The 25,561-nt window shown below is 33.5% G+C and overlaps 1 protein-coding gene and 1 pseudogene across 4 annotated transcripts in view; one reads left to right on the top strand and one right to left on the bottom strand.

Annotated features, from left to right (window-relative positions):
* ADGRB3 (adhesion G protein-coupled receptor B3) overlaps positions 1–25,561 on the top strand; it is an 882,558-nt gene that overhangs the window by 60,759 nt on the left and 796,238 nt on the right. The window lies entirely within an intron of this gene.
* LOC127559229 (40S ribosomal protein S8-like) lies at positions 8,711–12,727 on the bottom strand (annotated as a pseudogene).

The raw sequence follows: 25,561 nt of genomic DNA on the forward strand, positions 1-25,561 counted from the left end.
GTAACTTTTCCCGAGTGTCAGATTTCAAAACACAGATTCTCCCTTTGTCTTTTTATTTATTTATTTAAAACTTAAATACAAAATTGGAGGGGCGGGGGAAGCCATGTGCACAACAGAACGTGAGAGAATTCAAAAAAATAAAAAAGTAAATTTCCATTTCAAAAAAGCTATGTATAATAAACACTATACATTGGATTCAGAATTAGCCATCTTCTTTTTGCTTCCTTGTAGGTTTTTTTTTTTTTTTTTTGGTTCTCTGCTACATGCTTTAACTTTATCCTTTTTCCCTCTCTCCCCCAAGGCTACAATTAAGCACAGATGCAAACATATACACACATAATGTATAGATAGATAAATATAATTATGTAATATCAGATAAATTGAGGCAAATAGAGATTGGTTTTTAATTTTAATGTGGAGAGATTGAGCTAGCTGACCAGATAGGGAATATGCTTCCAAAGTATTCAGTGCAGATAAACCGAGACAGAAAGTTTATATAGGGTTTTAGAAACTGAATGCATAACCCGAGTATACAATCTTTTAGGGGAAACCAAGGCAAATAAGCTGGGGCAAGGATACTGGGAGGACAGACAAGCCATAATTCCAGGAAAGGATCATAACTTAATCCTGACAAGATAGAGGTTAAGATAAGAAGATCAAGAACAGCAGACAGTGAGGCAGAAGGTAATACTCAAAAGGAGGGGGAATTATCCTAGCAAGTATCAAGATAATGCTCCAGGATGTTTATGACACAATGGTATGTAAAGGAGGTCAGAGCTTCAAAGTTTTCCTGGGCTTTTTTTCTAAACTCAATTTTGTCCTAATGGCAAGAGAGGGAGGTGTGTGACTATGGATTATTATCTAGGGTTCAATAGTCTTAGGATATATATATATATATATATATATATATATATATATACATACATACATACATATATGTATATATATTATGCAAATATGTAATACTGTACTACCCTTATTTGTCCTCTGTTTCTATGAACATACATAACATCTTCCTTCATAAGTCCAAGTCTTTCCATGCTTTTTCTAAATCCTCCAACTTAGTATTTCCTATACCATGGCAGTATTCCAGTCTTATGCTATGTATTTTAAATGTCTAAAACAATATTGATTTATATGACTGATGGTGTAGTTTCCCTTTTTTTTTTTTTTGATTAAATTTATTTTAGTTTGGACTTTGTCTGAGATCATGATTATTATCCCTGCTTTTTCTTTTAACCTAATAAATCCCATTTCTGATTTTTATCTGGATCTCCATTTCCAGTTGTTTGACTTTCTTTTCATAATCTTCTTGTTTTTCTTGGGTTTTATTTATTTCTTTTAATTTTTCCTCAATTTCTATCATTTGATTTTTAAAGTTTTTTTTTTAAGTTCTTGATATGAATTCTTTTTGGGGCAGGTGACCATTTGATATCTTTGGGGTAAGACAGGCTTTTATTTGCTTCAGTATCCTCCTTGAAGTTGAGCCCTAGTCTTCTCTATTCCCACAATAACTTTCTATTCCCCTTGTGTGCTTTTTTTTTTTTTTTTTTTTTACTCTATAGTTGCTTGTTATTGTAATCACCTCTAAACATAGGATGAGTGGGATGGTGCCTCTGGCCTCAGGTCTTCCTTCAGTTCCCCCTCTGACCTTGAGCTGAAGCTAAAAACTCCACATTCTTGTAAATGCCCATAGCCATAACCTGCAGTATCTTGCCCCATTGCTTCTGTATTCACTCGGTGTATGCTGGTGCCTTCTTATTACGGGCCACATCTTAGTACAATTGCTACGTCTGGCATTCCTTATCAGCAGATGTTCCCTCAATCTTCCCATTAAGAGGACTCCCAACACTATCTGGGAGATGAAAATTGCTATGGCTGACTGGAAGAGAGCTAGCTTCCAACGCAGCTACCTCCAAGGCTTGTCCCTTGCTGTTACAGTGAAGCTAGCATGGAAGGAATTGCACTTTACAAGGATCAAACCAGTCCTGGTATCTTTCTTCAGATCTTCTTCCAGTTATCCTTAGAAGATCAGTTCATCTCTCTCTCTCTCTCTCTCTCTCTCTCTCTCTCTCTCTCTCTCTTCTCTCTCTCTCTCTCTCTCTCTCTCTCTCTCTCTCTCTCTCTCTCTCTCTCTCTCCCTTCTAAGTTTGGCCTTTAGTGTTATTTTGACTTGTTTGTGAGGGAAATCAGGGAGCTTGGGCTCACTTTATCATATTCCTATTATTCTCTCCCATCTTTAAAAAAAAATGTTTCTAGATGTTGTAGATCAAAGCAACATTGATCTCTTTGGCATTAGTAGTTGGAAAGAAGACATAAAGGTTTACCTTGGATTTGAATAGACATCATTGTCACTTTTGAGATTATACTCCAGTATTGCTTTTCTTACTCTTTTTTTGGACTATGAGAGTTACTACATTTCTTCTAAGGGATTCTTCTGCACAAAAGTATACATAATAATCACTTGTATTAAAATTCAGCCATTACTGCCCTTTTGAGTTCACCAATACTTAAAATGTTGATGTTTAATTTTTTCCATCTCCTGTTTGAGCAAATAAGATTTTTCATAACAAAAGCTAAAGAACATTATGAATCTATATAATCCTTTAGAATTTTCTTGGATAACATTGTTCTTCAGTATTTCCAAATTGCCAGAATTGCTGAAAGTTGCCCAATATATTATATGCATAAGGCATATATCTTGAAATATTTCATAAGTTATCCAGACATTTCATATTCACATAGTAGCAAAGAATATCACATTAATAAAGTGATTTTTATTGATATTGGTTTGCTATTATTGATTAATATGTTTAATAATCATGAATCAGGTATAGTTTATCATAATGAAGTAAAGAAAGATGAGGACACTACAAGATTTGGAAAACATGAATATGTTTTATTATGAATATATTTTAGTATATCACTATGCTAGAAAATGTTTAATGTGGCTAAGTGATGCATGTTTTGCAATCTGCCTTTAATGTAATTTTGTAAAAAATTAAATTTGTCAAATATGTCTAGCTATAATAGAATTATTATTATTATTTCTAATATATGCTGATTTAATTTATAAAAATTTATAAAGGGACATTAATATCAACCTTTCTAGGATATATTTTATTCTATTTGTATTTTCATAGTTACTCCTCGAAGTCTAAAATCCTACTTACCATCTATCTTTTCTTTTCTTTTGCAATTAATGAATAAATATTCCATACATTATTTTTTGGCATGAATGCATATTTGATATGAGAAAGTTTCTGCTGTGTCTTTAATTCAGTAATTTACATGTTTAAAAATGTACAATGAAACAAAAAATCTACATTATGTAAATTTAAAGTTTATTTGAATTTGGAAGAAAGATCATTTCAACATGCTATGTATAACTTGCTTTTATGGAAAAGGAAGCAAACTGTTATCTTTTGAACATTACTAATGACTACTGATCAACATTGTCTCTCTATTAAATTATCGTGTTTGGAAAGTTGAATTGCCTTTTTATATTGTTTTTCTTGCCCTTTACTAAACATTTGCAATTCAAGATTTCTTTCTTCTGAACACCTCTGTTGTTTTGCCCACCCACATTTTGCTTTCAGTCTCTTTCAAAACAAAATTCATATTTGGTTGATATGAAATAGAATTTTCAGAAAAAATTTAAAATAACTTAAAAATAACAAAAAGGTACATCAGATTTTTTTTAAGGCATTCTCATTAGCTTTTCTTATTTCCTTTCACACCACTCTCAATTTTTTGCTAATTTTTCCTCTGTCTCTCTTCTGTGATTTTCAAAATCTCTTTTGAGCTCTTCCATAGTCTGAGACCAATTTTTGTTTTTCTTGGAGGCTTTGGATATAGGAGCTTTGACTTTGTTATCTTTGATCTTCTTAACACCATAATAACTTTTATGGGCAGAAACTTTTTCTGTTGTCTGTTCATTTTTCTAGCCTATTACTCAGTTTTATTTCTTTGTTAAAGTTAAAGTTAAAGGATAGAGAGTGCACTACTACAAGCCTCAACAGTTTTGTGCAGTTTTTTTTTTTTTTTCAGAGATCCTTCTAGGGAACTAGACACAAACTCTTTCCTGGAACTATTAGGAGTATCCCTGCCCCACTGTAGCTATAAGATCTAATGTGCTAAAGCAACAGAGCCCTTCCTCACTGTTAATAAGGACTTCTGTTAGCCAGGACTAGTACTGGGATGGTGCAGCCAACACGAATTGCATATTGGGCTCCTACTCTGTTGCCACAGAACTTTTCTGCTGACCCTCCAAGTCATCTTTTTTGTCTCTGGGTTGACAGGTCTAGAAACCACCAGCACTTCCACTGATTCAGAGGTCCCCAGACTGTTCCTGCTTTGCTGGTTCTAGAGCTGGGGTTGCAGCCAGCACTACAGCCTGCATCTAGATTGTACACTGGCCTCCCACCCTGGTGTCACAGACCATTTCTGCTGATTGTCTTCTGACGGACATCTTTATGGGTGTCCTGACATTCTAGAATTTGTTTAGAGTTATCATTTAAGACATTTGAAGAGGTTTGGGGGAGAGGTTGGACAACTTACTGCTTTTACTCTGCCATCTTGGCTCACCCTTTAAATCACAGATTTTTGACTATATATGGCATTACTCAAACAAGTGAAGAAATCAGTTACTATATAAAGCTGAATTCTTTAAGAAGGTGTGAGCAAGCATGTGCATGCATGTATGTATTATATATGTGCCTATATATACAAACACAGGATGTTTTGAAAATTTTAGTGTCATTTTAAGCTGATTTAAGCTATTTTGAGATAATCTATATAAAAGTTTATTTCTAAATTATTTTTGGAGAATTTCAAACATTATGATAGGCTATGCTGAATCAGTAGCTGGATTTAGACATCTCAGTCATGTGGTTGAATTTTGTGAAGTATTTTTTTTTCTCATTGACATGAATAATCAATTTATAAAATACATATATAACCTTAAAAGCTTTTTCTAAAGTGTACAAGAGAAACACATTCACCTTCCTCCAATATTGTCATGACGTAGAAAGCTATAGATTAATATTAAAGATCTCTCGATGAAATAAATCCAAGGTCTGAATTTATCATTCTTTCTCAATAAATCCAGCCTATACCTGATCATACAGCATCATGAAGAGCTGGAAGGGACTTGAAAGGTCATTTGGTTCAGCCCTTGTCATTCAATGGATAAGTAAAGTAAGACACAGAGAAAGTAGGTGCCTAGCTTTATGGTCATGCAAGGAGTAAATGACAAGGCTGACATTGAAAACAAAGACTTGTGGCTCCACGTCCTGTATTAATTCCATATCATGATCTAAGGTTTTTCAATTTTTTTCAAATCTGAATATTTTTCAAACAGTTAAAATAACAATAAAAAGAAATAAAAAGAACCTCAGCTCTTCTTAAAATATTCTCCTCTAATTGAAAATGAATAATAAATCTGCAAGTAAAAATTTTTGGAGAATGTATATGCAATTGAAAATAATGTAGTACATAGTTAACTAGTACTAGGGTGATTTAGAGTGAAAGAATGAATAAAAAACAATCATTCAGAAAGCTCTTTTTTCTATTGAAATTTTAATAGCTGTTTATTTTCAAAATATATTCAAAGATAGTTTTCAACATTCATCCTTGTAAAATTTTGTATTCCAAATTTTTCTCCCTCTTGTTTCCTCAGCCCCCTTCCCCTAGACAGCAAGTATTCTAATATAGGTTTAATATATGCAGTTCATATATATATATTTCCACATTTATCATGCTGCACAAGAAAAATCAGATCAAAAATGAAAAAAAAAAACATGAGAAAAGGAAAAAAAGCAAGCAAGCAACAACCAAAAAAAGTGAAAATACGATGTTATTGATCCAGATTCAGTCCCCACAATCCTTTTTCTGTATGCAGATAGCTCTCTCCATTACAAATCTATTTGAATTGGCTTGAATCGCCTCATTGTTGAGAAGAGCTAGTTCCATCACAGTTGATCATCACATAATGTTGTTATTTTAGAAATGAGGCCTTTATTAGAACCCTTGAATATAAAAAAATTTCCCAGTTCAGAAAACTATCTTTTAAAAATTCATATTAAAGGATTTAAATGAACAAAATCATTTTCTGTGCTTACTGTCAATATTTCATTTTTGTTAAGTATTTCAAAATAGTAATGCAGAAGTTTATTATGCCGATACAAAATTTGCTGCCTCCCCCATAAGGACTTTCTGGAACTCTAAAAACCTATAGATTTGCTTGGGGAAGTAAGAAGTTAAGTGACTTGCTTGAGATAACAGAAATTTTGTCTGAAGTGAAGCTTGAAATGAGGTCTTTCTAAATTCCTGAATAGCTCTCTCCATTACTCTAGACATAATCTAACTAAAGATTAATTTGACATTTTTCTGGTATCATGATATGTAATTTGCAGTCTTTAGTCAATTAATTGGTCTATTAGCATTTATTAAACACAACCTTGGTACTGGAAACTGTAATAAAAAAGGGAACCAGTATGTTAAAAAAAAAAAAAAAAAAAACTTTCCTGCTGAAAAGAAACTCTGATTCTAATGGAGGAGATAACATGTCAACAACGTACAAAAACAATATATAGTAGGGGAATCAAGGCGTATTCTCAGAGGGAAAGCAATAAAACTGCAGAAGACTGGGAAGAAGGTTGTCTTTTGTTGTTGCTTTTTTGTTTTGTTTTTTAAAATCTTAATTTTAGCTGAGATTTAAAGAAGTCTTTAACTGGTATCCCTGTATCAGCCCTCTCACTACTTCAGTCTATTTTCTCCTCAGCTGCCAGTGACTTTCTGAAGTATGGAGTTGATGATATACCTTTCTTCCTCAATAAACTCCAGAGATTCCCTAATACTTTCAATGTCAAATATAAAGTTCCCTGTTTGGCATTTAGAAGCCCTTTATAACCAGATCCATTCTTACTTTTCTAGTGATACTGCAATAATGACCTCTTCTTCATATAGGATCTTCCATCTCTCCCATCTTTGTACTTTTGTACTGTTTATGGTCTATTTGTAAGACAGTAGTTAAGAGTAGAAATTCTCCTCATCTCTACCCCTCAGTTTCCTGATTTTCCTTATAAACTCACTTTAACTCCTACCTTCCAGAGAAGACTTTTTTTTTTTTTCCATTTCTGTAACTGGTGCTCTCTTTGCTCTGATAATACTTTCTAACTAATCTATAGATTTTTAAAAATGTACTTAGTTATTTATATGATGTTCCTTTAATTAGTATGTGGGCTTCTGGAGAGTAGGAACCGTTTTTGCTTTTCTAATCCACAGAATTTAGCATTTTGTCTGACAAATATTAAGCATGTGATGAATGCTTGCTAACTGGCTTCACCATGATATCAAGGGAGTCCCAAGAACATACAAAGTAAGTCTAGGGTCTGTCTAGGAGATATTTCCTAGAATTTGTTCCATAATTCATTCTCCATTTTGTCATTATTCAAGATTACATTTGTGGATGAGGTTGACATGTCTTAGTGGCTCTAGTACTTGCTATACATCATAGACCAATGCAGGACCAAGCAATGATAGTATCTGAGATAAGATACTAAACTTTGTATCTCTTCTAGTTATGATTCTAAAGGAAAGTGATTGAGAAGGCTCCATGCCATCTCACCATTAAGGAGAAAAGATTATGGGGAAAGAGTCTCAGGACATAGAGAACAGGGGGAAATCAAAGTTTTAGAATATTTCATTTCTTTTCTTTTTTTTAGCTGCCTTTAGTCTTCCCTTTTAAACAGGTTACTTTTCTTTTGAAATTTCAAAGCTATTCCTAACAATAATGTCATTTTGAGGCACACATATTTTCTTCCTTTTTTATTATTTTCAGATTTTTTGAAAATTATATGTGGTCTTTTGTTCTGGAGACTTTACTGCTTCTCCATGGTTTGAATATAATATTCAAGATGATAAAAGTGTGAATGGATTAAGAGAACAAAAAGATGCAATCTTTGAGAGAAAATTCCCTCAAGTGAACTTTTTAAAAAATAGTTACCATCAATTTGTATTCTCAAGCTTCAAACTTTATCTTGATCTTTTGCAATGGACTATCTTCAAATGATATATTAATACCTCCTGTAGTTATTTGTTAGGATTTCAGAATTTTCAACTCTTTAGAACATAATTGTAAACTTAGAAGTAAATTAAGCTTCTCTTAGATTTGTGAAAAGAATACTAGACTTGGAGTCAAAAATTTTGAGTTTGATTTCTAAATTGTTATTTGCTGAAAGTTGCTTAACCTTTCTGACCCATAGTTTCTTCATGTATAGAATGGAAATAATAATAATTTGTGCTGTCAATCTCAAAGGGTCATTTTAAGGCAAGATCTTTGTCAGCCTAAATAAGCTATAATATAAATGTGACTATTATGTTCCTCATGGAATTGTTTTGACAAGCTTCTTTCTACCAAATTTTGCTTTCCTTCAGATGTACCAACAAAACTCTTCCAAAGTCCTAGTTTTCTATTATCAGTAAAGAACATCTAGAATCATATTTCTTATATTGACTCGTCACATTTAGGGCATGTGGCTCAGTTTTGCAAGATAACTTTAAATGTAAAATAAAAAAAATTAAGGAGGATGGAAAATAATCATAACAATATTTAAGAGAATTTTAGGTCTTAGTTTTGGGGGGTTTGTTTTTTGCCATCTGGGGATTTACTCCATTAGTGAATATCCAAATTAGAGCTATGTCTGGGTTAGAATTTGATCTTTCTAAGATAGAACTGAAGCTCTTTGCCCTGAAACGTAGCCATCTGCTCGGCTACACTGTTTTGGGTTGATGTAATACATAAAAGAAGCTTGCCCTGCTTTCTCCACAAGTGAGCTGATCTTAACATTCTTCCACTCCTCATATTTCTTCTGGATCTTCTTTGATTGCTTTTTATTTAAAATTTCTTTCCTCCCTCATGTGACAGCTTTGCTCCCTTCTTCTGGACCAATGGCAGAGTATAGCTGGACTCAAACCATTGGGGGTATCAGATGATATTGATAAACACAATGCAGTTCTTCATCAAGGTTTTGGTCCAGACCAATTCATTGTTGGATGCATTACAGATGATATCAATAATCCTTGTTTTGTGGGTACAACTCTTAGGACTCTATGATGACCGTGCTAGCACCCCAGATACCTCAAAATCAACCGGAGTCAGGATAAGCAAAAGTCCTTGTTCTTTATTCTTGGTCTTTAAGGGTAGAAGTGAAGGGGATGAAAGAGAATCTCTGCAAGCACCTTCTCCCTTGTCTACCATCAAAGTGTGTCCCTCGCTTGTCTTACTCCACCCCCAGTATCTCCTACAATCCTCTATACACCAATCATTGAGCACAGATAGTGGAAAGGACCATTTTCCAAGCATATATCCATAGAGTGTTGTCTAATCAGTACTTAGGCTCAAGTGCTTGACAGTCCTGATCTCAGTGCATTGATTCAATAGTTTCAACCCTCTACATCTCCCACTTTCTTTTGTTTTAGAACACAGGTGGTCATGCCATCCCTGACTTCTCAAGATGGTGAGAGCCCCCAAAAGGAGGTGATCAACCCTCCCTGACATCTCAGGAAGGGAGATGAAAAGCACCAAAGGGAAGTGGGGATTGCTAGTGGGTTTCTGGGCTGAAAGCTCTTATTAGAAACAGGTATGCACAAACCCAAGCACATAGCAATAAAGCAGAGGCTATTAATGATGACTCTCCCCACAATCAGTGCAGGCTCACTGTGGTGCAACAAACATGAATTGTATATGCAAGTAATGATATAACAAACAATATAAATCAATATGGTATTATATGAGATTTCTAGAAGTCCTAGAAGGAGGGTATGTAAACAACAGTCACACATACGCCTTCTTCAACAGCCAACAAATAGTCCAAAACCAATCTATTGTCCATTGTTTCATGTGTCAGGGAATCCAATGATCCTCACAAGTTTTTGAAGTCCTACAACAGTCTTTTTATGTGTTAGGGAATCCAATGATCCCCACAAGTTTTTGAAATCCTACAACAATCTTATCATGTCTCTGAGAAGCCAATGATTCCTGAGGGTTTTGAAGTCTAACAATTTTTGATGTCCATGAGTCAAAAACCATAATTGCCATGCTCTTTCAGTGGTGGGCACAGTCAGCAACGGAACCCCATGATGTTTCTTGCATCTTCTCCTTCATTTCAAGGGTCTGCTCCGTCTCTCTCCAATGGACAAGGTAAATACAGCTCATTGGCACCCATCTGATTCCTTCTCCATCTATGGAGATACAAGCAGTTAACCTGTCTGGTCCCTTCCATTCACCACTTTCTGGGTCTTTCCACATCACCTGGTGATTATCTAAAGATAGTGGAGCTGCTTGCATTGGATACTGCCCTTCTGGTGGGTCATAAAACTTGTCTGCTGGAGCCAGTGCCTCTTTGTCAAAAATCAAGAAATTAATAGTATAAAAAGCTAGATTTAGAAGTTCTCTAGGGTTACCTGTGGCTCCCCCTTTCTTTGGTTTTTGGAGGAGCGTCTTAATATCTCTGTTTCTCCTCTCTACTATTGCCTGTCCTTGAGGATTAAAGGGTATGCCAGTGGTGTGTAAAATCTTATACTGAGCACAAAAGTGTGCAAAATGTTTAGAAGTATATGCAGGTCTTCAACAGCAGCCCTGCCTAAAAAACTGAGGTACTTATTTTTAATCCTAATTGTTGTAAAATGTCTCTTCCCCACAGATTGATGGGGATTTTTTCAACTATAAAAGGAGTAAAAACTCCTGTTTCACCTTCAAATAGCCATTTCAAAGGTGTAGCACTAAATTTAGCTGCTATTGATCCCCCAACGCCAGACATGTAGGTGTCTGCCCTAATCTTTGGCCAGTGACTGGGCCAGTTGGCACCTCTAATGACTGTTTGATCTGCACCAGTGTCTACCAATCCTTCTAATGGTATGCCATTTATATAGATAGTGAGCATAGGTCGGTTAGCTGTTACAGCTGCTGTCCAGTATATTCCTGTATTAGTAACTGGGATATTATCTACACAATCCCCAGTTCCCTACATCAGTGTATGGACGGACACTGTTTTGTAAGTACTCTCAGGAGGTGAAATGGTCAAGCCTACTGTGCCTGGAGGCAAGGGATCCATAAGCTGGAGAGGAACAGATTTCACTTCTTCAGGGGATATCTCAGTAGTCCCAGATGCATATTCTCCCCAGTTGTAATCCCTTTCTCCCATCAGATGGCTTCCTGGCTAATTGGTATTGAACTTCTAGGCACGTTCTGGATGCACCATTGGCTGCCATCATGCTCCCAGTATTTTTTGTCTTGGGCCCTGGGGCTGGGCCTCTCATCCCATTTTCTTAAGTCAGTCTACATTCTGAGGCCCAATGGAAGCCTCTGTTGCATTTTGGACATGGGGTATTGGGTCTTGTTCTCCCACCCTGTTTTCTCATTCTGTCTCTATGCCAACATTTAGCTTTCAGATGCCCTACTTTACCACATTGAAAGCATTGACGAGTCTCTCTGGAAGTCCCTTGCCAAAAGGGACCCTGTCTCCCCATGTTTGGATTTTGGGAAGTCTGCATCATAGCCTGTCTATAAAAGGCATTTGTGCCCACTGTGGCACAGCGTCTTATGCTCTCTAAAGGAGCATCCTTGCGCAGTCCTAGTATAATTCTTCTGCAAACCTCATTAGCATTTTCTTTAGCAAGTTGCCTTATCATAATGTCCATTACTGCATTTTCACCATTAGTACGTACAAAAGCTGTCTGCAAATGTCCCACAAAATCAGCAAAGGCTTCATTTGGCCCTTGTGTTATTTGTGTGAAGGCTTCACCCTTGTCATTCTTATTGGGAAGCGAAATTCATGCTTTGATAGCAGCAGCAGCAATTTGCCCATATGCTGCTAATGGGTAATTAATCTGTACTGAAATTTCTGCATAAGAACCTACACCTGTTAGTTGGTCACATGTGATTGGAGTCCACTATGACTATTTTGTTGGGGTTGGAGGTGGGGCTGGGGCTGGGGGTAGGGGAGAATCTTTTCCCAATATCTGCCCCATTGCAGCTAGAAAAGGATACTAGTTTAGTCCTTAATAAAATTAAGTTCCCTGTTTGTCTATTTAAATACTTACCCTATTTCCTGGTCATTGGAGACTTCTTCAGTGAAGTTAGGGCCCTTGGTTCCCATGTTGGGTGCCAAATGTGATGATTGCGCTAGCACCCTGGACACCCCAGAATCAGCCGGAGTCAGGAAAAGCAAAAGTCCTTAATCTTTATTCTCGGTCTTAGATGCAGGATTGAACAGGATGGAAGCAGAATCTCCGCAAGCGCCTTCTTCCTCATCCACCCATAAAGTGTGTGACCCTCGCTTGTCATACTCCACCCCCTAGTCCCTCCTACAATCCTCTGTATACACCAATCATTGAGCCAGCAAGGACAGTGGAAAAGACCATTTTCCAAGCATATGCCCATAGAGTATTGTCCAATCAGTAGTTAGCCTCAAGTGCTCAGCAGTCTCGACCTCAGTGCATCAACCCAATAGTTTCAGCCCTCTACAGAACCCCAGGAAAAAATGTTCTCATCATCCTCAGCTCATGGTACTTTTTGCTGCCTCCTCGGTTTCAAATAGTGTGCATGGGAGGAGATGCAATCTTGGTATTGATATTGGCAGCTCATGTTGCTCTTTTCATGGTAGGGCTGGCATTTTCCCCTGGTCTTGCAGAGCTTATGCCAGTTGTCATGGGAGATCCCCATGGTCTGTACAGAGCACCTTTTGTTTGTTTGTTTGTTTTTAATTTGTTTTTGTTTTTAGCATGAAGAGATGAAGAAGAGCAAATTAAATTTTCATTTAGATATATAAATTCAGCAAGAGTAGATAATAAATACATCTATTCCAACCTGTGCCTCATTTCATAGTTAATGAAACTGATGCCCATTTATGGGGAGTATTTGCTCAGTTGATGATTTGGATACTATCTTCGAGTCTGTGAAGAATTAATGTATATATTTGTTATTTTTAATTTTGTGGAGGGTATTCTCGTTGATCTTCATATGTTGTTAAAACCAAACAAGAAATATAAGCTAATATGATAATGATAAAATTCTGGACCATCAAGACAATTGAGATCCAAAAAGAAGCTGTGTGTTGCTTATGTTTGATCATTTAAAAGAAGTAAATAATCTATTGTGGCATTTCTGTATGATGTAGACTTTCAGTTGCCTAAAAGAGAATTTTATTGTCTTTTACTTCTGTTTATACCTTTTCTATTTAAACTCTATATTTAAGATTATATTTTCATTACAGCAAAGGGAAAGAGAAAAGTAAATAATGAATTTGAAGAATGATAGTATAATTCATGTAAAAATATTCCTCAAAATGTTTTCTATATACAATCCTTAATTCATCATAAGAGAGTGATAGTTCAGATGTGCATTTTAATGAGAAGTTGTACCTTATTAAATGTTTATTTAATATGATGTTAAGAATAAAAACTATTTGGCAAAGATATTTCTTGAAATTAATGAATATGAGATTCAATAACTTACAAAGAAGTGGAAATATCTGTACAGAAAATTCAAAAAAGAAATTAAAATAAAAAAGGCAGTTTTTTTTTTTTTTAATCAATGAGAGTTGTAGTCTTCCTTTTTCTCCTAGCAAAGTTATTGATGTGTTTTCTCACTTCATTGAACTGTAATCTTTTTGAAGGCAGGGTCAATATTCTATCACATTTTTGTATTCTTAGAATTTTATGCCTTGCATTTGCATATAAGTATTTTTTAAAAATCTGTTGAATATGAAACAAATTAAAATTTTCACAGAAGCCAAATGCTAATATTTGAATTAGTAGCCATTATTTTCCCCTTCAACAAATGTTACAAAAACTGTTAGCTGTTGTTTTGGCTTACTATTTTGTATAGCACTAAAAAAACTAGATTTGGATGATTGATATTTTAAATTAGTCATCCCATTTATTTCAAAGTCTATGGTCTAATTTTCTTTGTGATGAGGAAGGGATAGAAGAATGATTTGTGAAGAGAATTATTTCCATTGGAAAGAAAAACACAAGGAAAAAAATTTTAACTAAAGACAAAAAGGATTTTGACATCAGTAGAATAATTTCTTTACTCAGAGTGATTAAATTCTCTAAATACAATAATAGGAAAACCTAAGAAATAGACTTAAAATAGGAATGTGTTAAAACATGATAGTTAAATATCAAATAAGAGTGAAAGCTATTGTAAGCATATCTCAGAGATATTGTTGTTTCAGCCCCAAAGCACTGCAGTAAAGAAAATATCACAATAAAATAGTTTACATGATTTTTTTGTTTGTTTCTCAATGCATATAAAAGTTGTATTTTCACTATGCTGTTTTCTATTAAGTGTGGAATAACATTTTTTAAAAATGTATATGCCCCCTTCATTTTTTTTTTTTTTTTTTGTTAAGGCAATTGGGGTTAAGTGACTTAACTAGGGTCACACAGCTAGGAAGTGTTGATTGTCTGAGGCCAGATTTTAACTCAAGTCCTTCTGACTTCACGGCTGGTGCTCTATCCACTGTGCCACCTAGCTGCCTCTATATATACCTTTTTAAAAACTTTTCAGTAGTATTTTATTTTTTTCAATTACATGTAAAGATAGTTTTAAATATTCATTCTTATAAAATTTTGAGGTTCAGATGTTTCCTCTCCATTACCTTCCTCATCCCCAAAACAGTAAGCAATCTGATACAGGTTGAACTATATATATATATATATGTATATATGTGTGTGTGTACATATATATGTGTGTGTGTGTATGTATATATATGTGTGTGTTTGTGTATATACATATATGTGTGTTTATGTGTATACATATATATGTGTGTTTATGTGTATACATATATATGTATACATACACACAATTATTTTAAATATATTTCCATATTGTTCATGTTGTTAAAGAAAATCAGAAAAGGGAAAACTCATGAGAAAGAAAAAACAAACACCCCAAAACAGATTAGAATAGTATGATTCAGTCTTAGTCTGTGTTCAAAATTCTCTCGCTAGATGTGGATAGCAAAAGATATACATACCTTAAGAAATACTTTATTGCCAAAAGATTTGAACCATAATCTAAGAATTCAGCAAGCCAAATTTTTTGGCTGGTACCTGCATGTTGATGGCCTCTGACTGAACAGGATGGTAACTGTTAGTAAAGGTTGGTGAGGCCATAGATATTTCTTTAAAAAAGATAAAAATGAAATTTGCCTCCTCAATTGACTTTTTCCTTTCACAAGAACATTCAGAAATCATTGTAGGCTTATTAATTGGCCTAATTTCAATATTTTTGTGTCTCAAGGAATAGGAAAACCCCATGCAGAGAGAGAGCAGGGACTTCTGGTTGGTGGAATAGTCATAACAGACACATTTATTAAGTTCACTGTTGTAAGGGCAATGTTTGTGGCACTCCAAAAACTGCAATAACACCAACAATCATTAATCACAGATCATCTAATAATAATCAATATTTGAAAGGTTACAGGAATTACCAAAATGTGATAGAGACACAATCTGAGCATATGATACTGGGAAAATGGCTGGTAGATTTGCTTGATGCAGAATTGTCACAGATCTTTAACTTGTAACTTTTAACTTGTAAAAATGTAATATTTGTTAAGTACCATAAAATGATGGGCAATAAAACAATGAAGACAAAAAAAGTCTGTATTTCTAATTTTTTATATACACATAAACATTCAGATTTACATAGGGTTAGAGTGGAAGATTGCTTACGTATCATCTTGTTCAAACCAATTTTGGAGCAATAGTCCCTTCTCCATGATACCTAATAATGGTCATTAATCTTATATTCAAGAGCAGCAGGTGTAGGGAACTCAGTGCTTTCTGAAGAAGCACATTATAATCCAGAATAATTATAATAACTTAGTATGAACTAAATTGATCAATCAATAATCATTTATAAAGCACTTACTATGTTCCCTTACTGTGTTAACATAGAGGAAAGAAATTTTAAAAATGAAATGTCATCAAGAAGCTTACATTTTATTGGGGAGAGAGTACATACATAAACAACTATAGACAACCTATATTTAAAATGAATACAAGGTAAATTCTTGAGGGGGAAGGCAACAGTAGCAGATGGATTAGGAAAGTCTTCTAGTAAGTAGGTAAATCATGAGCTCTTAATTAAGGACTTATTATGTAGAAAGTGGTGCTTGACCAATGTTTTTTGGGGAATGTATTCCAAGGGGTAGTAGGAAGGGGAAATAACACAGACACAGGACTTCAGACACAGGAAGTAGCCAGAACAAAAGTGTACAGATGAGAGATGAATTGGCATATTTGAGAAACAGTAAAAAGGTATATAATAAACAATCAATCTATTGTATTTGAATTGTTTTGGGTTGCTGGGTGGTACAGTTGATAGACTATGGAGTATGGACTATGTAACCTTGGGCAAGTCATTTACACTTTTTTTTTGCCTCAGTTTCCTCAGCTGTAAAATGGACTGGAGAAGGAAAAGATAAACCACTCTAGTATCTTTGTCAAGAAAATCACAAATGGAGTCAGAAAACGTTGGATACAATTGAACAATTGGATTGTTTTGTATATCTTCTTTACTTGTTTCTAATTATAACAACCCAACTACCCAGAAAATGTCAAGTCTTCTCCATGTTAACAATATTTTATTCTCTCCCCCAACTATTTTCCATATGAAATGATTTCTAATTCTTCCCACCATCTCTTTCCACAGATGCTCTCTAGTCTCATTTTCCTTCTAAAATATGATGGCCAGAATTGAACAGATTATTCCAAATTGAATAAGTGTAGGAGAATCATTGCTTCCTCTTTTTTATTCTGTTGATGGAAGTTAACAGTCACCTTAAGTTGATTTGAGTTGTATTCATAAGCTATTTTGTCAAATATCTTGTTGAAATTCAGATATTCTATATCTGTATCATTTCCCTCAACTATGTCTCTAATAATCCCATTTGAAAAGAAAGTTTATTTTGATATGACCTATTCCTGATAGAGTAATATTTACTTTAAATGATCATTTTCCTTTTTATAACACATCATCTATCTCTTTGGTAACATTCTAGAATTTTTCTAGGAATAGAAGTTAAGCTTAGTATTTTATATATGGAGCGATACTTTACGTTTCCATTTTTAAAGATTGGAATAATTCCCCATTACCAAATTTAATTTGGCCTTTCTCCTTCATTTTTCAAAGGTCACACACAGGGTTTCTCATCTCACAGTAGTCTCATCTACCAAATCTTTTTGCACCTTAAAATGACTATTAGTAGATGGAGTGATCACTTACTCCCAACATTTATTATGTCTAACTTGATAACCACTTATTTCTTCTTGATTGGCTGAATAGGGTCTAGAATAGTAGTCAACCTAACAATATCTTCCATCTTTTAAAAAAGCCAAATTAATTTTATTCTGTAAATTTATTTTCTTAATTTCTACAAATAATTACTAATCTTGTAGTATTTCTGCTTATTAACATTAATTCTATTTGCTACATTTTCTATATCGTTTAATCTCTAGATTGAATTGTATGCAAAATTGACACAAAAAGAAGATACATATAGCTATAGATATGATATGGAATTCTGTTAAGCTAAATAAATGTAATATAAATCAAGAAAAATATCTAGAAGATTATTATGGAAGAGACATTCAGTAGGTGGAAATCTATATTTTCTTTACCTTTGGTTGACTAGAAATATCCAGATTTTTAGTTTGCTAATTTTCAATTGCTCCAAGATCCAATTTGGTTGATTTGTCATTTTTGGCTTAAAATAATAAGAATGATTTTTCACTTTATATTTTCCACTTGTACTTTTTAGCTCTTTACAAGTCCATTCATTTGACCACACCCTCTGGTTTTATAAATGAAGAAATTGAGACCTAGAGAGATGAAATAACTCATTCAAAAATACATAGAAGGAAAGCAGAGGTTTTTTTGGAGTCCTGACTCTTAATTCCAAATTCTTTCCCCTATGCTTTTTTGCCTCTTAAGTGGGGTCAGATAGGTCAGGGCAGGTTCTGCTATCTCAGCTAATATGTCTGATAGTATGTACCATAACTAAATTATACTTTCTCAAATTGCATTAAAAAAATCACTTCTTTACCTCTTGTCCAACCTATTATCCATTTCATTGATGGACACTTAACATTTATTAAGGACTATTATATGATATTTTATATATGTATATTTCCAATGAGGCACAAACTCAAGAGAAACCTTATGGTTTTATGTTGGTTGTCAAATAATCATACCTGCTTCTTACCTCTAAGAAACCTATAAACCATCCTAACTCAAAATCTTTCCTCACCAAAAAATTGACATCCATACCAAATTGAGAGGGGATTAAGGGTCTCATTCTTTTCCATGGTTTGATTTCACAAATCATCAAATTTGGGCGGTGTGGCAAAGCTTCAGAGGGTAAAACTAGGCAAGATTTTAGTTCAGCTAATTACAGGAAGAACTTTTTGAGAAATAAAGAAGGTCAAAATAGTTTTGCTACTGTTAGGAAATTCACAATTACTAAAAACCATTGGCTGGTCTGAAAGCATGAAATCACAAAATCCTACAACTGGAAAATACCTTAGAAATTATCTGCTTTATCTCTAAGTTCCAAGAATTTTCTCTATCATACCTGGAATAGTCTTCCTTCTGAACTCAGCCTATTGATTTTTCTGCTTCCTTTAAGTTTCAACTAAAATCAGGAAGCCTTATCAGACCCCTCTTAATTCTAGTGCCTTCCCTCCAATAATTTAAAACTTGTAGGATCTGTATTTGTCCATTAAGATGTATTAGTACAGAGTATTCATACTTATGAAGTTTGGCTATGACCATTTTTTGAATAAATCCTTAACTAATGGCCAGATTTCTGGTGGTGAAACTCTTTGCATTTAGCTAAACTGATGCTTGTATGACAACTATGTATTACATTCCTTTTCTATACTTCAAGTCTTTTCATCTTAGTAGTATTTTCCTGATTTTGTGCTCCATTTCAGAATCATTTTGAGGCATTGAATGTGTCAGAGTACATGTTGAACCCATATTTAATCTAAACAGGCTATTTATATTAATGTATTTTTAGCATATTTAATTTTCTTAGTTAAAATGGGTTAACATTCTTCAATTCCATGGCATAACTATAAAAAAGCTTCTGACAGTCCTAGTTCTTTGTTTTTCTTTTCCCCACTTCTTCTCCCTTGCCACAATGAAAATTCAGAATAAAAAAAATTGTAAGTGTATACTGAACTTTTCAAAGATAAGCAGCTTTGCTTTAAATGTCAAAGCTCAAGGACTTTAACATGGTCAGTAAATTTGGGGAAAATTATTTAATTTTGTTTTGTTTTGATATTTTAATCTATGAGATGAGGGCATTGGATTAGATTTTCTTTGATTTCCCTTTCAACTGGAAATTTGTGATGATTTTATCAAGAATTGGCTAAAATGTCCTTATAGCATTTGTTGTGTTATATGTGATATGTTTTTTGGAAATGACAAGGGAAGGGAACTGCATACAGTTTGAGCACTCTAATAGTTCAAGTATACTTAGAACAGGGTTTTACAAAGTGCACGTTCACGTGATAATCATGTTCTATTTGTAAAATCAGAATTTTACTTATTTTACAGAAAGAAAAACCGAGACTTGGACAGGTTAAAATATTTTTCATGCTTACTTGGGTAAAAACCTAGACTTGAATCTGATCTTCTGCATCTCATATTTGATGTTCTTTGTACTTCACCACACATCACTACTTAAATTATATTTTAGAGATTTATAACCCAGTCACTCTGAAATACATGGATTTCTGAATTCATTGGAAAGATAATTTGTATGTGACTTAAGCAATTCCATTCCCCCATACTTAATATGTTGGGAACATTTTTGATCATCTAGATTCAATCCTTGGACTTTATTGAATATTAAAATCCTTGATTCCACACCAAAGCCAAGAGGCAAACTTGTGAACACGATACCTCTTTAAGTTCATGTGCCTTAAAAAAGGAAATTATGTCTTTTGCTGCTGAATAAGATGGAGGTAAATTCCGCCTGTCTGCTTTTATTACCCTAATCTCAATTGTTAGGAGAAAATACTCCTACTGAAGTACTGGAATACTGTTTTTGCTCCTTTGATATGAATTCCAGTAACATTGTCACTGTATGCTACTTGTTGCTTAAACATGGAGTTAGGTAGGGCTTCTGAGCCACTGAGACCATCTATAGTACTCTGTTAGCAATATACATTGCTCCTCTTTCTCTAGCATGATTTCTTTTTACTCACAGAAACTGTTTAAATCAATGTTAAAATGCTACAGAAAATAACCAGAATTCTAATAAGTTTGATCTAAGGAAGGTTTATAAGCAATTTTGCTTTCTATGTCAGGATGATGATTTGGGAATTGGCTGACAGGCTGTGGTCATGCACTGAGAAAAAAGCTGCTGCCTTTTTTCCCCATTTGTTGCTTGTGCAATGTTTCAACAATCCCAAAAAGTGAGCAATTTATGTTGGGGTTGAATAGAATTTTATATATTTTAGAGCTGATAGAAGCAAGCAATGGTACTTAATAAAATTTTATATTTAAGTAGGGAAGTTTTCCCCTATTAAAAATTCAAATACCAAAATCATATTGTTATTTTTAACTTATAAATCATATAAAGTGTCAAAGTTCATAGGTTTTGTAAAGATGGTAATATAATGTATATTCTAATGTGTTTTACCATTTTAAGCCAAAATCATAGGTTATCATAACTTTCTGTCAACCAAACAAGATTTTAGAATTTAAAAAATATAAAGATAAAATATATATTTATAGCTACTAATAAGCAATAGTGAACTTAATGTTATTTATATGCTTAAAGAAAAAAAAAAAGATACATGTGGAAGAGGAGACTCTTTTTGTATATGTGTATACATATATATGTATGTACACAGAGAGACAGAGACAGAGAGAGACACACACAGAGAATTCAGCTTGTTTATAGACTAATCACCCATGACTTTATGTTCTTAGCTTCCTGGATCACATCAAAGTGATATTTTCCTTTTTTCCCCAATCTGGAAATTCCTGCTTATTTTTAAGAAGACAAAATCACTTAGCTTCCTGGATCACATCAAAGTGATATTTTCCTTTTTTGCCCAATCTGGAAATTCCTGCTTATTTTTAAGAGGACAAAATCACAGTTTCATGAACATTGAAAAGACTTGAAGCTGTGAACTGGCATTTGGTTGCTTAATAAATGAGTGCTGAATGGCTGACTCATAACCCCTTCAAAAATATTATGAAATTGATGAGGTTACTGCTACTAGTGACTTAACAAACACTGAAGTTTTTGTACTGCCAAGTATCCCTTTTTGTCAATAGACAGAAATTTTAGGAGGGTCTCTATGCAATTGCAATTCCCTTATATAGTAGTATGCAAGTAAATATTTTTCTAAAAAGCTACCTATGTCTAACTCTCAAATTTGTAATCTAGCAGTTGTGAAATTAGTTAATAGTAAATAGAGTTACTATGTCTTTCAGAGTTGCTTATTTTTACACTATTGCTAATAATTGTTCTCATTCAGTTCGGTTCACTACTCCATTCATTTCTGAGATCACAATAGCATTCTATCATGTTCATGTACCATAATTTATTCATACTTTTCCTATTGAAAGACCTTTTCTCAGTAAAAGGTACTATAAATATTTCTGTACATAAAGATTCTTTTCATTTTCTTTTGATATCTTTAGCATAGAGGTCTTCTAGTGGTATTACTGGGTCAAAGAGTCTGTACAATCATTTTAGCATAGTTTCAAATTACTTTCCTGTAGAGTTGAACTAATTCACATCTTTACCAGCAATGCATTAGTGTACCTATTCTTTTATATCCTCTCAAGCATTTATCATTTTCCTTTTTTTTTTTTTGTCATCTTAGCCAGTCTAATGGACATACATGGATAATCCATTGTTGTTTTAATTTGTATTTTTGTAATTATTAACAATTTAAAATCTTTTTATATGACTATTGATAATTATCTCTGAAAACTCTCCCCCTTTCCCTTCCTCTATCTCTCTCTCCCTCCTTTCTTCTTTCTCTTTCTTTCTCTGTCTTGCTCTCTCCATACACATATCACAAACATGTCAGCCATATTAACATTGTTTCAGATTATTCAAAATAACTAGATAATATAAAGTTGGAGTCTTTATTTCTGTGGCATAAGAAATAAATTGGTGAATTTAGAAAAATATGGGAAGACTTAGACCTAAGAAAGCTGATGCTATCTGCCTTCAGGAAAACAGAGGACAAATAAGTATACCACAACCTTGCATAGATGTACATGAATGTATATGTCTATAGAAATCTATGTATATGTGTATATACAATTTACATATAGATGTGTATATATATATATATATATATGACATATATGTAGGTTTACATAAATATATTTGTATTTAATTGTAGCCTGCTTGGAGGAGTTGGGGGAAGGAAAGAGGGGGAAAGGAATAAAATAAAAAGTGCACAAAAGAGAACAAAAGAAAACCTATTGAGAAGTAGATTCAAGATGGACAGTCCTGAATACATTGTATTCTATTATTATATATACTTTCTTGAAATGGAAATTTATTGTTAACATATTTTGAATCATCTCTTATGTTCTGTTGTATACATGACAATTCTTTAATTTTTCTTTTTTTTTAAATTTTGTATTTAATTTTTAAAAAATAAATACAGTTTAAAAGTGTTTGGTAGAATTCATTTGTGAATTTAACCTTCCTGGGAATATTTTCTTAAGGACCTCATTGATGGCTTGTTCAATTTCTTTTTCTAAGATAGGATTATTTATTTTAGTATTTAATTCCTTATTTTGTCTCAGTTATTATATATGTCCAGTGGAAGCCTATAATCTCTTTCTGACTAGTTGCCAGATCCCCTTACCAGCTTAGGCTTGAGAGCTCCTGAAGGTGCTGTTGCTTCTGTCACTACCACTTAGTATTACCACTGGTATGTCATCCATATGGGCTCTAGGCCAGCTCTCTCCTATGTCACAGATCTCTCCTTCCAACCTTCTCTGTTATCTTGGACTGGAAGAATATCTCACTCTGTCCTTTAGTTGATTCTGCCACACCAAAAACTAACTTGAGACATTTTAAAATTGTTTGGATTTAAAATTGTTGGGAGAGCTATACTGATTTCTTCTCTATACCACCACCTTCTTTCTGCTTCCCCCATCTCCCTCAAAAAACAAACAACTAGAAACAATGTGAGAATTGCTTCATGATGGAATTCATTTATGTTTCATAAGGATCAGTCCTTATAAACTGTTAACTGTCAAGAGCCTTATTGCTAAAAGATTAGCCACTTGATAGTGATTTTTCCAATTATAGTAATTGAATAATTGCAGCTAAATAGTTCAGTAGATAAGAGTACTGGACCAAGAGTGAAAAAGTCAAGTTCAAATCCAGCCTCAGACACTTAAGTAGCTAGCTATGTGATCCTGGGGAAGTCACTTTACCCTGTTTGTCTCACTTTCATTATCTGGAAAGCTAGCTGGAAAAAAAAATGATAAATCACTCTAGTATCTTTGCCAAGACCCCAAATAGACTCATGATAAGTCAGACCCATCTGCAGTGACTGAACAAAAACAAATAAATAGAGCAATGATTTATATCAGTAGAAAGTAATCCCATATGTATGAAATTAAAAAAAACTACTTTAAATATTGAATGTACACATTTATTTTGTCATTATATATTTATGTATAATGTATTATGTATATTATGCATAAATATGTATAACATATTTCCAGCTTATTAATTAATGTAACCATGCATCCACAAAAATAATATTGTTATTTGTAGGAAAAATATTATTTTGTTTGATAGAGTTCAGGTAGAAAAGGTCCTAATGCACATCCCTATCCTGATAATATTATTTTCTTAATTTTTCTCTAAATTTTGCACAGGATATCAAAATATCTGCTTTTTGTGGTTAAGTCCTAAATTCTAAGTTTATGCTCATTGCAGATATTATTATTACAATTCCAAAAACAGGAAAGTGGAAATTTAATATGTCTTGTAGTGTTTCCACCTTCTTTTTATTGTTTTTCACAAATTTTGTAAAACATTTTATTCCATAGGGTTTGGAGGTTATAGTCATTTAGTGGGGCTATATATCAGATAGGGCTCTCTAATATCTATCAAAAACAATGTTTTAAAATTAGAGGGATTATTGTAATGTCTGGTAATCATAGGCAACATTTTATCAATCATGATACTCTGGTACTAACATAGTTTATTAGTTGAATTCTTAATATTTCTGCAGTTTTATTTGTCATATGGAAATTTGTCACATATCATAACATACTAAACCTCGTGTGTATAACACCTTATTATTTCTTTCTCAGAATTCTGTACGTGCTGATTTCTTTTTTTGAAAGCTATAGTGTTGTTACATAATGTTTAACTTTTCTTTGCTAAATTTGAATCAATTAATTAATCTGGGTTCTTTAAGGACAGCCTTTTATTAATTTCTAGTCGCAATGGGTCTGATCTTCCATCACTATAATAAACTGCTCCTATCATATAAACAAATCCATATGATTAAGCATTTGTCAACATATTGTTGGCTATTGTTAGTTTGTTGTTGATTGGACTAATGGTTTCATTGGGGTAAGGAACTAGCAGTAATAAAGCAGATCAGTAACTGTTCTGCAGTCTGTATTGTATAGAGAATTCCTTTCTGCCCTCAAACAGAGCAATAGGTAAGTCCATAATGGAGCATCCTGTTTATAGTCCTATCATGAATAACCATGATTTTATAAAATCTTGAGACTTTATTAAGATAATCATATGAAAATATTAAGCGGATGAATCAGTGAGACTGAGTCATATGTATTTGAGTGAGATATATAGGTTCAGTGACTTTTCTAAGTCACATAGATAGTAAATGTCAGAAGCATCATTTAAATCTAAACCTTAATGACTCCATTCTGAGCTTTGTATCCATTAAGTCTAGCTGCATCTATATAAGCGTACATATACATTTGTTCATATGGACACTGAGAGACATGAACTGAATTTGTGATTTCATTTTTAAATGGAGCTTCCTGGGCAAATGAAGGTTAGCACTTCTCTGCAACTTATTAGAGAGTTATCTGGTGTACTGAGAGATCAGGTGACTTATCTAGAATTTACCTATCTGATATGTGTCAGAGGCAGAACTTGAAACAAGTCTACCTGGCTTTGAGATCAATACTTTATTCTCTATAGTATATTACCTTTAATAAACTGTCATAAGATATATTTGCTATGAGACATTTCAGGGATACATAGTACAGTTATGTAAAAGAAAGTAATATTTAACTATTTCATTTTTTAAGTATGATTTAAAACATTGCTTAGAAACTGTAAAATATTTTTTTACTTGGTAGTACCTTCTAAAATGCAATTGAGGTAATATTTTAAAATCAATTTTGAAGTCTCTAGCTTAATGTGAGTTCAAATATAATTTGCATATTGAACAAATGGCTTGATTATTCTCTTAGGAAATATTAATTGGATAGTAG

Source organism: Antechinus flavipes, chromosome 4, assembly GCF_016432865.1.
Source record: "Antechinus flavipes isolate AdamAnt ecotype Samford, QLD, Australia chromosome 4, AdamAnt_v2, whole genome shotgun sequence".
Lineage (NCBI taxonomy): Eukaryota > Metazoa > Chordata > Mammalia > Dasyuromorphia > Dasyuridae > Antechinus > Antechinus flavipes.